Below are 8,359 nucleotides of genomic sequence, written 5' to 3'. Positions count from 1 at the left end.
CGTTATAAAAGTTGTAAAATGTTATTCAAAACTACAAGAAACCTTGAAAGTTAGAAAAATAATGACAGGTGTTGCAAACATGCCTTAAGTGTATTACCTGGTGGGATATGTACAACCAAGTTTTTTTTTAGATCATTGAACTAAAAACTCAAAAAGAGCCGCTAACATTATGAGATCAACGGCTGATCGCACCGCTCAAACGAGCCATGTGGATCAAGCCCCGATTTCAGAACGTCCATTTCTCGAGGAACAGACTTGTCTTTGGTATAAAACTCTTGGGGCATTCTTGTCTTTTCGCAACAATAAAAAACCGACTGGCAAATTTGACTAGGAATAACTTTTTCTAGGGTATTTAAGTCTTTTCATTACTCGACAGCCACTCCACTCAAGAGTGTAGTAAATACTTTTTGTCTTTAATGAAAATATTAGAGGTAAATAAGTCTTTTAGTTACTCCGAAGACAAGGATGACAGTGGGGCGGGGCGGGGGACAAGGTCTCCACCCCCGCCCCGCCCCGCCTCAAGATTAGAACCTCCATCCCCGGCCGGGATGGATTTTAACCTCCACCCCGCCCTCATCCCCGTTTCATGTCCTCCATCCCCAGTTCAAATAGGGATGAGGCAGGGCAGGGAAAAGTGGCAGGGACAGGGCGGCGGGGATGAGGCGGGATTGGGAAAAAGGGTACATCCATCCCCGCCTCCGTCCCCGAACGGGGATGGATTTTAACCTCCACCCCCACCTTCATCCCCGTTTCATGTCCTCCATCCCCGGTTCAAAACGGCAGGGACAGGCCGGGGCGGGGATGGGGAAAAAGGGTACATCCATCCCCGCCTCCGTCCCCGAACGGGGATGGATTTTAACCTTCGTCCCCACCTCCATCCCCGTTTCATACCCTTCATCCCCGGTCCAAACGGGGAGAGGCGGGGCGGGGCCCCGCTTTCTCCCGGTCCACTGCCATCCCTATCCGCAGACCTAACCCTAACGACTAGATACGCCTTTACGGTAAACTTCTAGGGGTATTTTCGTTATTTCTTCTAAACATGATATTCCTACCGCGAGGGGGCTCACCATTTCTTGTGTGCGCTCAGACAGACGGAGGGAGGATACATTGTTGCAGGTATCGTACGGCCAATATTTCTTCGGCGAGCCACCGGATTCCGGTCTCTCCCCTCGCCTGAATCCTCCTTCTAAGGCCGACCTGGGAGAGGTGCTTTTCTCTCCCATCCCTGCATCGTCCGTGCTTCATCGCTCGCCGCAATCCGTTCTCTCCGTGTCGCGCGTTCCTTTTCCCGGCGAGACGCCGGATTCTTGATGCCGTTGCTCCCCAGATCCTGGTTCCTACGGAAACGGCGGTATTCGGAAAAGGTTAGGATTTTCTGGCTTTTGCTTGTGTTGTTTATGCTCTGCAGCTCTCCGGAGTTCATTTTCCGTCGAATCGCCGGATTCTGGCTGGAGTGCCTCGTTTGAGTTCGTTTTCCGTCAGGGATGGAGTTCTAGTGTTTTTTCTTTCTCAAATTCTTCCACATTTTACTTGCTTGTTTCTTTCCTTTCCGTACGTGCATCATTTTCTCCGGCAAGTCGCCGGGTTCCGGCCGTTTTCGCCGAGTGGAATCCGTGCACTGGGCTTGAAATCGTTAGGTTTTGTCCTTGTCTTCTTTTGTTCTCTTGCTTGTTCAGTCTGCCATTTTCTTGAATCATTTGCCGGAATTAGTTGTTTCTTTGCGGTGCGGCCTCGGCTGCCTTCGCACTCGCCGGAATCCATTTCCCTTAAGGTACGGGGCCTTCGGAAAAGTGCCGTTCGCCTTTTCGTCCTTCATTTCACGCTTTCCTTTTCCTTTTCTTCCTTTTGTCTGTTTATCCCGTCCGCTTTTCTTTGAGAATATTTTTGTACGCCTTTTCCCCCAGAAGATCGTCAGTTTTCTTTCTAAGCTTCAGAGATACAAATGTCACTTAAAATCGTTTTAAGATTACTAATATGCTATTATTGTTTTTTTTTGCTTTTTTGTTTCATTTTTGGCGTCCTTTTTCCTTCAGCCTTTCTCTGAACAACGACATCTGTGAATTTTGAGCTTCCTTTTCAGTGTCTAGGGCTCCTCAAATTTCGGAATTTATGTTTGCCTTGACATTAATCGCTTTGAGATGCTTCTTACACAAAAAAACTTGCGTATTGTTTTCGGGCCTTCTATCTTTCTCGTTTCGAAAAATGTGGCCTGAGAAATTTATTTTTGAAGATTCGCCATCTCCGGACGCCATTTTTTCCCCAATCCTTTCTTTTGGTTTGTAAATGTTTCTATTTTTGTGGGAAAATGCTCATTTCTCAATCTGATCGGACCTCTCTCTCGTATGTGCTTCTTATTAAACCGGTTTTACTTGGGTTTTTTCTTTGTTGATAAACTTAAACTTTTTGGCTATTAATTCATTAAAACCAGGATTGTGTGTTTCTCCTCTACTGAAACCCGTGTTCGTTCTCTTTTGATCAGATTTGAATCCAGAATCGGCCCAGGAAGCGCGTCTCTTACAGAATCTTCACCAGCTTTAGGTTTTGTTTCTTCACTCTATTCCTTTATGAGACACTATGAGTGAAACAGTAGAAAAAGAAAAAGAAGCCTTTTTCGCTGTTGCAGAAGTTCGAAATTTTTAGGTTTGTGCTGATGAGGTTAGATATCCTTTCCTCCTTTTCCCATTAATTTTAGTATAAACGGGTGCAAGTGGATTTGGTCAACAAATTCTAGGGTTAGGCGCAGGCATCTTTCCCATATCAATTAGTTCGATCTCAACAAGGAGGGAGAATAGGACGTTACTCATTCTCTGCTTTTCTAACCTTTAGGCCTTCCTACCGTCATCTTCGTGCGTTGGTCAACTTCACTGGTGCACCGTCCTCTTTTTCTGCTGTCGCCATTTGCATCCTCGCACGCTTTCTTTGGTCTTCTTGACTACTGTGTCTTTTTGCAATCCTGTTTCCCTTTTAAATCTCCACACCCCTCAATTGAATCCTTCTTCTGTTCCAAATGTTTGGTGATCTCTGTCAAAATGCCACTGGAGAAAGGATGCCACTTCCTCCCCTTCATCATCCTGATCATCGTTGCTGACATCATCGTCCTTTTCTTTCCACTGATTTCCGCATCTGAGATTACCCTAGGTTCGAAGCTCACCACCTCTGAAAACAGCTATTGGACCTCCCCAAATGGTGATTTTGTGCTCGGATTCTTTAACAGATCAGGGCGTCAGAACCAGTTTGTTGTTGGTATTCGTTATAATTCCTTCTCAATCCCTGATCATCTGCAAACTCTTGTGTGGACTGCTGGAGAAGATGTTACTGTTGGTCCTGGATCGTTCCTGCAGCTGACCATGGCAGGGGATCTTATTCTCTTTGAGTCCTCTAAAGGACAGACTGTATGGTCTAGTAACACCACCAAGTTGTCCGTCAGTGCAGCCGGATTGCTCGATAACGGCAATCTTGTCTTGCTTAACCAACATGACCACTCCATTGTATGGCAGAGTTTCCAAACTCCTTCGGATACACTTCTTCCTGGTCAGACTCTAGCTCCCTACCAAAATCTCCGAGCTGCTCCAAGAGAAGACTCTGTTTCCAGTTACTATAGCATGTCAATCGATTCACTCGGTCAGCTGAAATTGCGTTGGGAAACCAATGTGAGTTACTGGTCCAGCGAAATCCCGTCTTCAACACCTCCATTCACTGCAACCTTGTCGTGGAATGGTGCTGTGCAGATCCTTAACAACAGGTCCGAGCCTGTATGGTCGAAGTTTAGTAGTGATTTCAATGATTCTTCGATCAGGTTCCGATTTCTCAGGCTGGATGTTGATGGCAACCTCCGCATGTATTCGTGGGTTGAGTCTTCCAGGTTGTGGGAACGTACATGGCAGGCAGTAGAGAACCAGTGTAAGGTATTTGCTACATGTGGTCTCACTGGAATTTGCAGCTTAACCAGTCCAACCAGTGCTGCTACCTGCCTATGCCCTTACCCGTCCACTTCAGCTTCCACTTGCTTGGCTCCATATGCGGCTTGCGATACCACTCCTGGCATGACTTCTCTCAAACACACCGTGCTCTATGGAGTATACCCCCCACATGATTCAATTGTATTTGCCAGCTTGGAGCAATGCCGGAAATCTTGTCTTGCAGACCGTCTTTGCACTGCTGTGACTGTTATGAATGATGGCAGCGGCCAATGCATGGTGAAGCGAACAAGGTACATCACTGGTTACAGGCACCCATCTCTTTCTGCTGTCTCTTTTGTGAAGATCTGCTTAGATCCATTGGCAGCATTGCCGGGAAACGTCTCTGCAGAAATGCCATTCACCTCGTCACCTCCTCATCCACAACCTATCAGATTCTGCAGGTCATGCCTGATCGGTGCAGCCTGTGGCACATTCGCTGCTTTCTTTGTGATCCAGGTTGGCATGGTTCTCTGTTTCATCCGTTACCACAGAAAATCTCAGGCCCAACCCCAGCTGTGTGGAGGAAAATTCGCCTTCATCAATCCAAACTCAAGAGGGTTGATCAGATTGTCATATGCAGAAATAGAGGACCTCAGCAAGAGCTTCAAGCATCTGCTCAGTCCCACTGTGTTCCGTGCGGTGTTGCCTGGGAACAAGCCTGTGGTCATCAAGATGTTGAACTGTTCCACCCAAGAGAGACGGTTTCGATCAGCTGTGTCCATGCTCGGGAGCATCCATCACAGGAATCTTATTCGACTGGAGGCGTACTGCTGTGAATCGGACCATAGGTATCTTGTTTATGAGTTTGCAAAGAATGGGTCAGTGGCCTCGTGGCTGTTCAAAGATAGGCGCAGCCGGAAGCTGACCTGGGAGCACCGCGTTAAAATCTGGGTCGGTGTAGCGAGGGCAATGACATACCTACACTCTGGATGCAGGCAGTTCATGGGGCATGGGAGGTTGAAACTGGAGAATGTGGTGTTGGACGGGGAGATGCGTGCCAAGGTGACCGAATTTGGGTTGGGCTGGGTGGAGTCTGGCAATGTGGAAGCCACTGCAGAGGAAGATGTGTGGCAATTTGGTGCAATGCTGTTAGAGATTGTGTCTGGAAGGAGGGGGGGGAAGGAATTGCACCGGTGGGCGTACGAAACAATGGCAACAGAAGGTGTGATGTGCGTGGTGGATGGTCGGTTGGAGGGTAATGTGGATGCAGGGGAGGTGCAGCGGGCCTTGTATGCAGCCTTCTGGTGCCTGCAGGAAGGAGCCAACATGAGGCCATCAATGGGAGAGGTGGCCAAGGTGCTGGAGGGGACATTGAATGCGGACCCACCACCGCCACCATTTTCGCTGCTTCCAGGTAGGCGGTTGCTGGAGGATGACAACAACAACAATGATGACGAAGAAACAGACAGCGATTCGTCGGTCATGGGAAATTTGGATAGTTGAGAAGGTTGGGGGGGTGCTTTTGTCAAAGCCAGTAGGATTCAAAAAATTTGGAAGGTGAGTTTGGTGGAGTTTTGCCAAAAGTTGGAACCTCCCTTCTTTTCATGGGCCCCGTTGTCTGGTTGTGGCTTGTGAGCTCCTCCACCTCATTTTGGGATTCACATGGGAGAATGTTGGCAATTGTATATAGTTTTCCCATCGTGATGCCTCCCTACTAGGAATTATTGTTTAAATTGGATTTCTGTAGGTCATGTGCTTATTAGGCATGAGACCTACTTGGATGTGGGTCCGAGCCTTGTGGTCCTAGTGATCTGGCTAAAATGGCTGAAAGGTCTAGCAGAACGAGTTCGAGGCCACACTTGGAAGCGGAAAATTCTCTCTAGAAAATTTGGATCTTTCTATTGTAAGGCATGGGACGGACGCTTGAGAAAAATTTTCATCATGATTTTTCTACCTATTTAAGACGAGGATCTTTTATGTACGGATGCGGAAATTGCACAAAGGTGTTAAGAAATTCACTCGCTTGAACATGGGAAGATTGTGTTTTTCATATTTTGCACAGAATTCACTCGGTTCCAAACGTGGAGATTTTGCAGAATTCTCATTTCTCAATGGCTTATAAATTTGGTCCGACGATTACCTAATCGTAGCTTTTTCGGGTTCTTACTAATAGGGAATTTGAAAATATTGGGAAATTCTAGATCTTCGGTGGCATCTGCCACCTCTTCAAGATGTATTTGGCACGTTTGGAAGTGAAAATCTTTAGAAAAATTATGATAGGAAAGACAATAAAAAGTTTTCAACCATTTCAAAAGAAAGTTTTTTATAAAAATTGTGATTTTTGATAGGAAAATTGCCTTTACTTGGAAGAGAAAGAATTTTTCTTATAAAAAATTCTTGTTGATTAGGACAAACATTTTCGGTAAAAAAAATTTGAGAGGGGGCTGATTGACCCGCTTTTTCTCTTATTTTTCTCTCCTCTTGGGTAGGGATGGCAGTGGACTGGGGCAGGGGTGGTCCACCCCCACCCCGTCTCAAAATTTTGCCCTTCATCCCTGCATGGGTTTTGATTTTAACCTCCATTCTCCCTTCCATGTCCTCCGTCCCTAGTCCAAATGGAAGTATCTATAGTGAAAACAAAATTATATAGGATATTTTACAAGCATAAATAAATCACCACCTTTGTTAAAATGAAGATAGCGGACTGTGAAAATTTTGAAAAGTACAAGAAAAAAACCATATAATTCAACCATGTGTGTTGAATCAACCCCCTTTCTTAAAAATAAAGTTGGTGGACCGTAAAATTTGTAAGGTCAAGATAGAACAAAATAACTGGATCATGTATGTACCGTTAAATTGGTACTCAGCAAGAAAAAATACTTGTGAATTGGAATTTCAGCTTTTTGAAAGAATATCAAGAAAAACTCAGTATCTATAGTTAAAAATGAACCATTAAAAATTAAAACGATAAAAAAACATAACAATATTGTGATATGTTTCAATTTTTTTTTTTTTGAAAATTGTATAATGTTTCAATATTTTTCAAGGTTTTGCAAAAGTATTGCAAGACTGTTAAAATCTTAGCAATATTTGTGACTATGGTTTTGACAGGTGGCGTGACAAGGGAATGGTGTGGGACTAGCATGCCCATAGCTAAAATGTGCATGGCTAGGGTGAAAGGAATGTTGGCTGCCTCTTTCTTTTTTTTTTTCCCTCTTTGTCTTTATGGGATGTGGGTGGCTCTAGGGATGTCAGTGGACCGGGTTCCATCCCCGTCTCCATTGATTTTAACCTACATTCCCGCCTCCATCTCTGTTTCATGTCCTCCATCCCGGTCCAAACAGGGCGAAGCGGATGGGGCCCCGTTTTCCCTCAGTCCATTGCCATCCCTAAAAAAAGATTGAGGATGGGGCGAAGCGGTACAAGGCAGGGATCGGGATGGAGACCAAGCGGGGCAAAGAAAGTGTAAGTCCATCCCTGCCTCCACCCCCACACGGGTTTTGATTCTAACCTTCATCCCTGGTCCAAACAGGGCAAGGCAGGGCGGGCCCATTTCCCCCTGCTCTACTGCCATCTCTAGCTGACTCTTCATATCTTCAAAGATGTAGATGGCCCTCACTTTGGGCACCATTTTGTGTTTTGGCTGAGACAAAAAAAATATGACAAACATAGACAATTTATAACTGAAATTGTGGAAATTCTGGTTAGTTGATTTTTTTTATGGCTTTACCTCTTTGTGGCATGAAAAATTAAGGGCTTTGGTGAAACTACCTGTCTAAGTTGTTGCCTAGAAAAATCAAGTGCCGTATAAGTTGTGAAAAAAAAAATCAGGAGCTCGTGAAAAAAAAATTCAGATGCCATAATTTCTACCAAACAAATGAACAAAACTGTCAAGAAAACAGTAAATTGGCCTTGTTTGTTATATTTTATGTATTGCACTAAAAATTAGTCATCTAAGTCATTGTCAGTAAGTTATACTTCAAAGATATGAGTGGCTCATAAAATCAGTAGTTGACCTTAGTTTGGTTAAAAAAGTGATTAAATGCCTTCATTGTTAATTCGTTGAACAAAGGACCACAAAATGACATAAGATGAGTTGTATAATAAAAATGATAAAAATGATAAAAATGATAAAAATGTCATTTTTATATAGTCCATGCAGGTATTTGAAAGGCAACTAATAGGGGTGTTAAATGGGTAAGGTGTATAACTGATCCCTACGGGTTGGACTGGGTCAGACCCATGAGATCCAATTATAACATATGGTTCATGAAATTTCATACCCAACCCAAATCCAATTAAGATCTGCAAATTTTCAACATAAAAAATTATTTTATTCAGTATGAACTGAGGTTGGTTTACATACCAAGTGGTAGGGGTCTGCCAATCCCAGTTTGCCTTTCAAAAAAAATAAAATAATAAGCTGTTGAATATAATAACTCAAATGATGAGCAGCTTTG

The 8,359-nt window shown here is 44.3% G+C and overlaps 1 pseudogene across 1 annotated transcript; it reads left to right on the top strand.

Moving 5' to 3' along the window:
* The first annotated feature begins 1,074 nt into the window (after nt 1-1,074).
* On the top strand, nt 1,075-5,939 carry LOC149828903 (G-type lectin S-receptor-like serine/threonine-protein kinase SD3-1 pseudogene; annotated as a pseudogene). The gene is made up of 2 exons (XR_016434360.1): nt 1,075-1,364; nt 2,480-5,939. The product of XR_016434360.1 is annotated as a G-type lectin S-receptor-like serine/threonine-protein kinase SD3-1 pseudogene (transcript).
* Nucleotides 5,940-8,359: the final 2,420 nt, after the last annotated feature.

This window comes from Nuphar pumila, chromosome 9, assembly GCF_984573655.1.
Source record: "Nuphar pumila chromosome 9, dmNupPumi1.hap1.1, whole genome shotgun sequence".
Classification (NCBI taxonomy): Eukaryota; Viridiplantae; Streptophyta; class Magnoliopsida; order Nymphaeales; family Nymphaeaceae; genus Nuphar; species Nuphar pumila.
The sequence above is the reverse complement of the archived record's forward strand: the minus strand, read 5'-3'. Positions and strand labels throughout refer to the sequence as shown.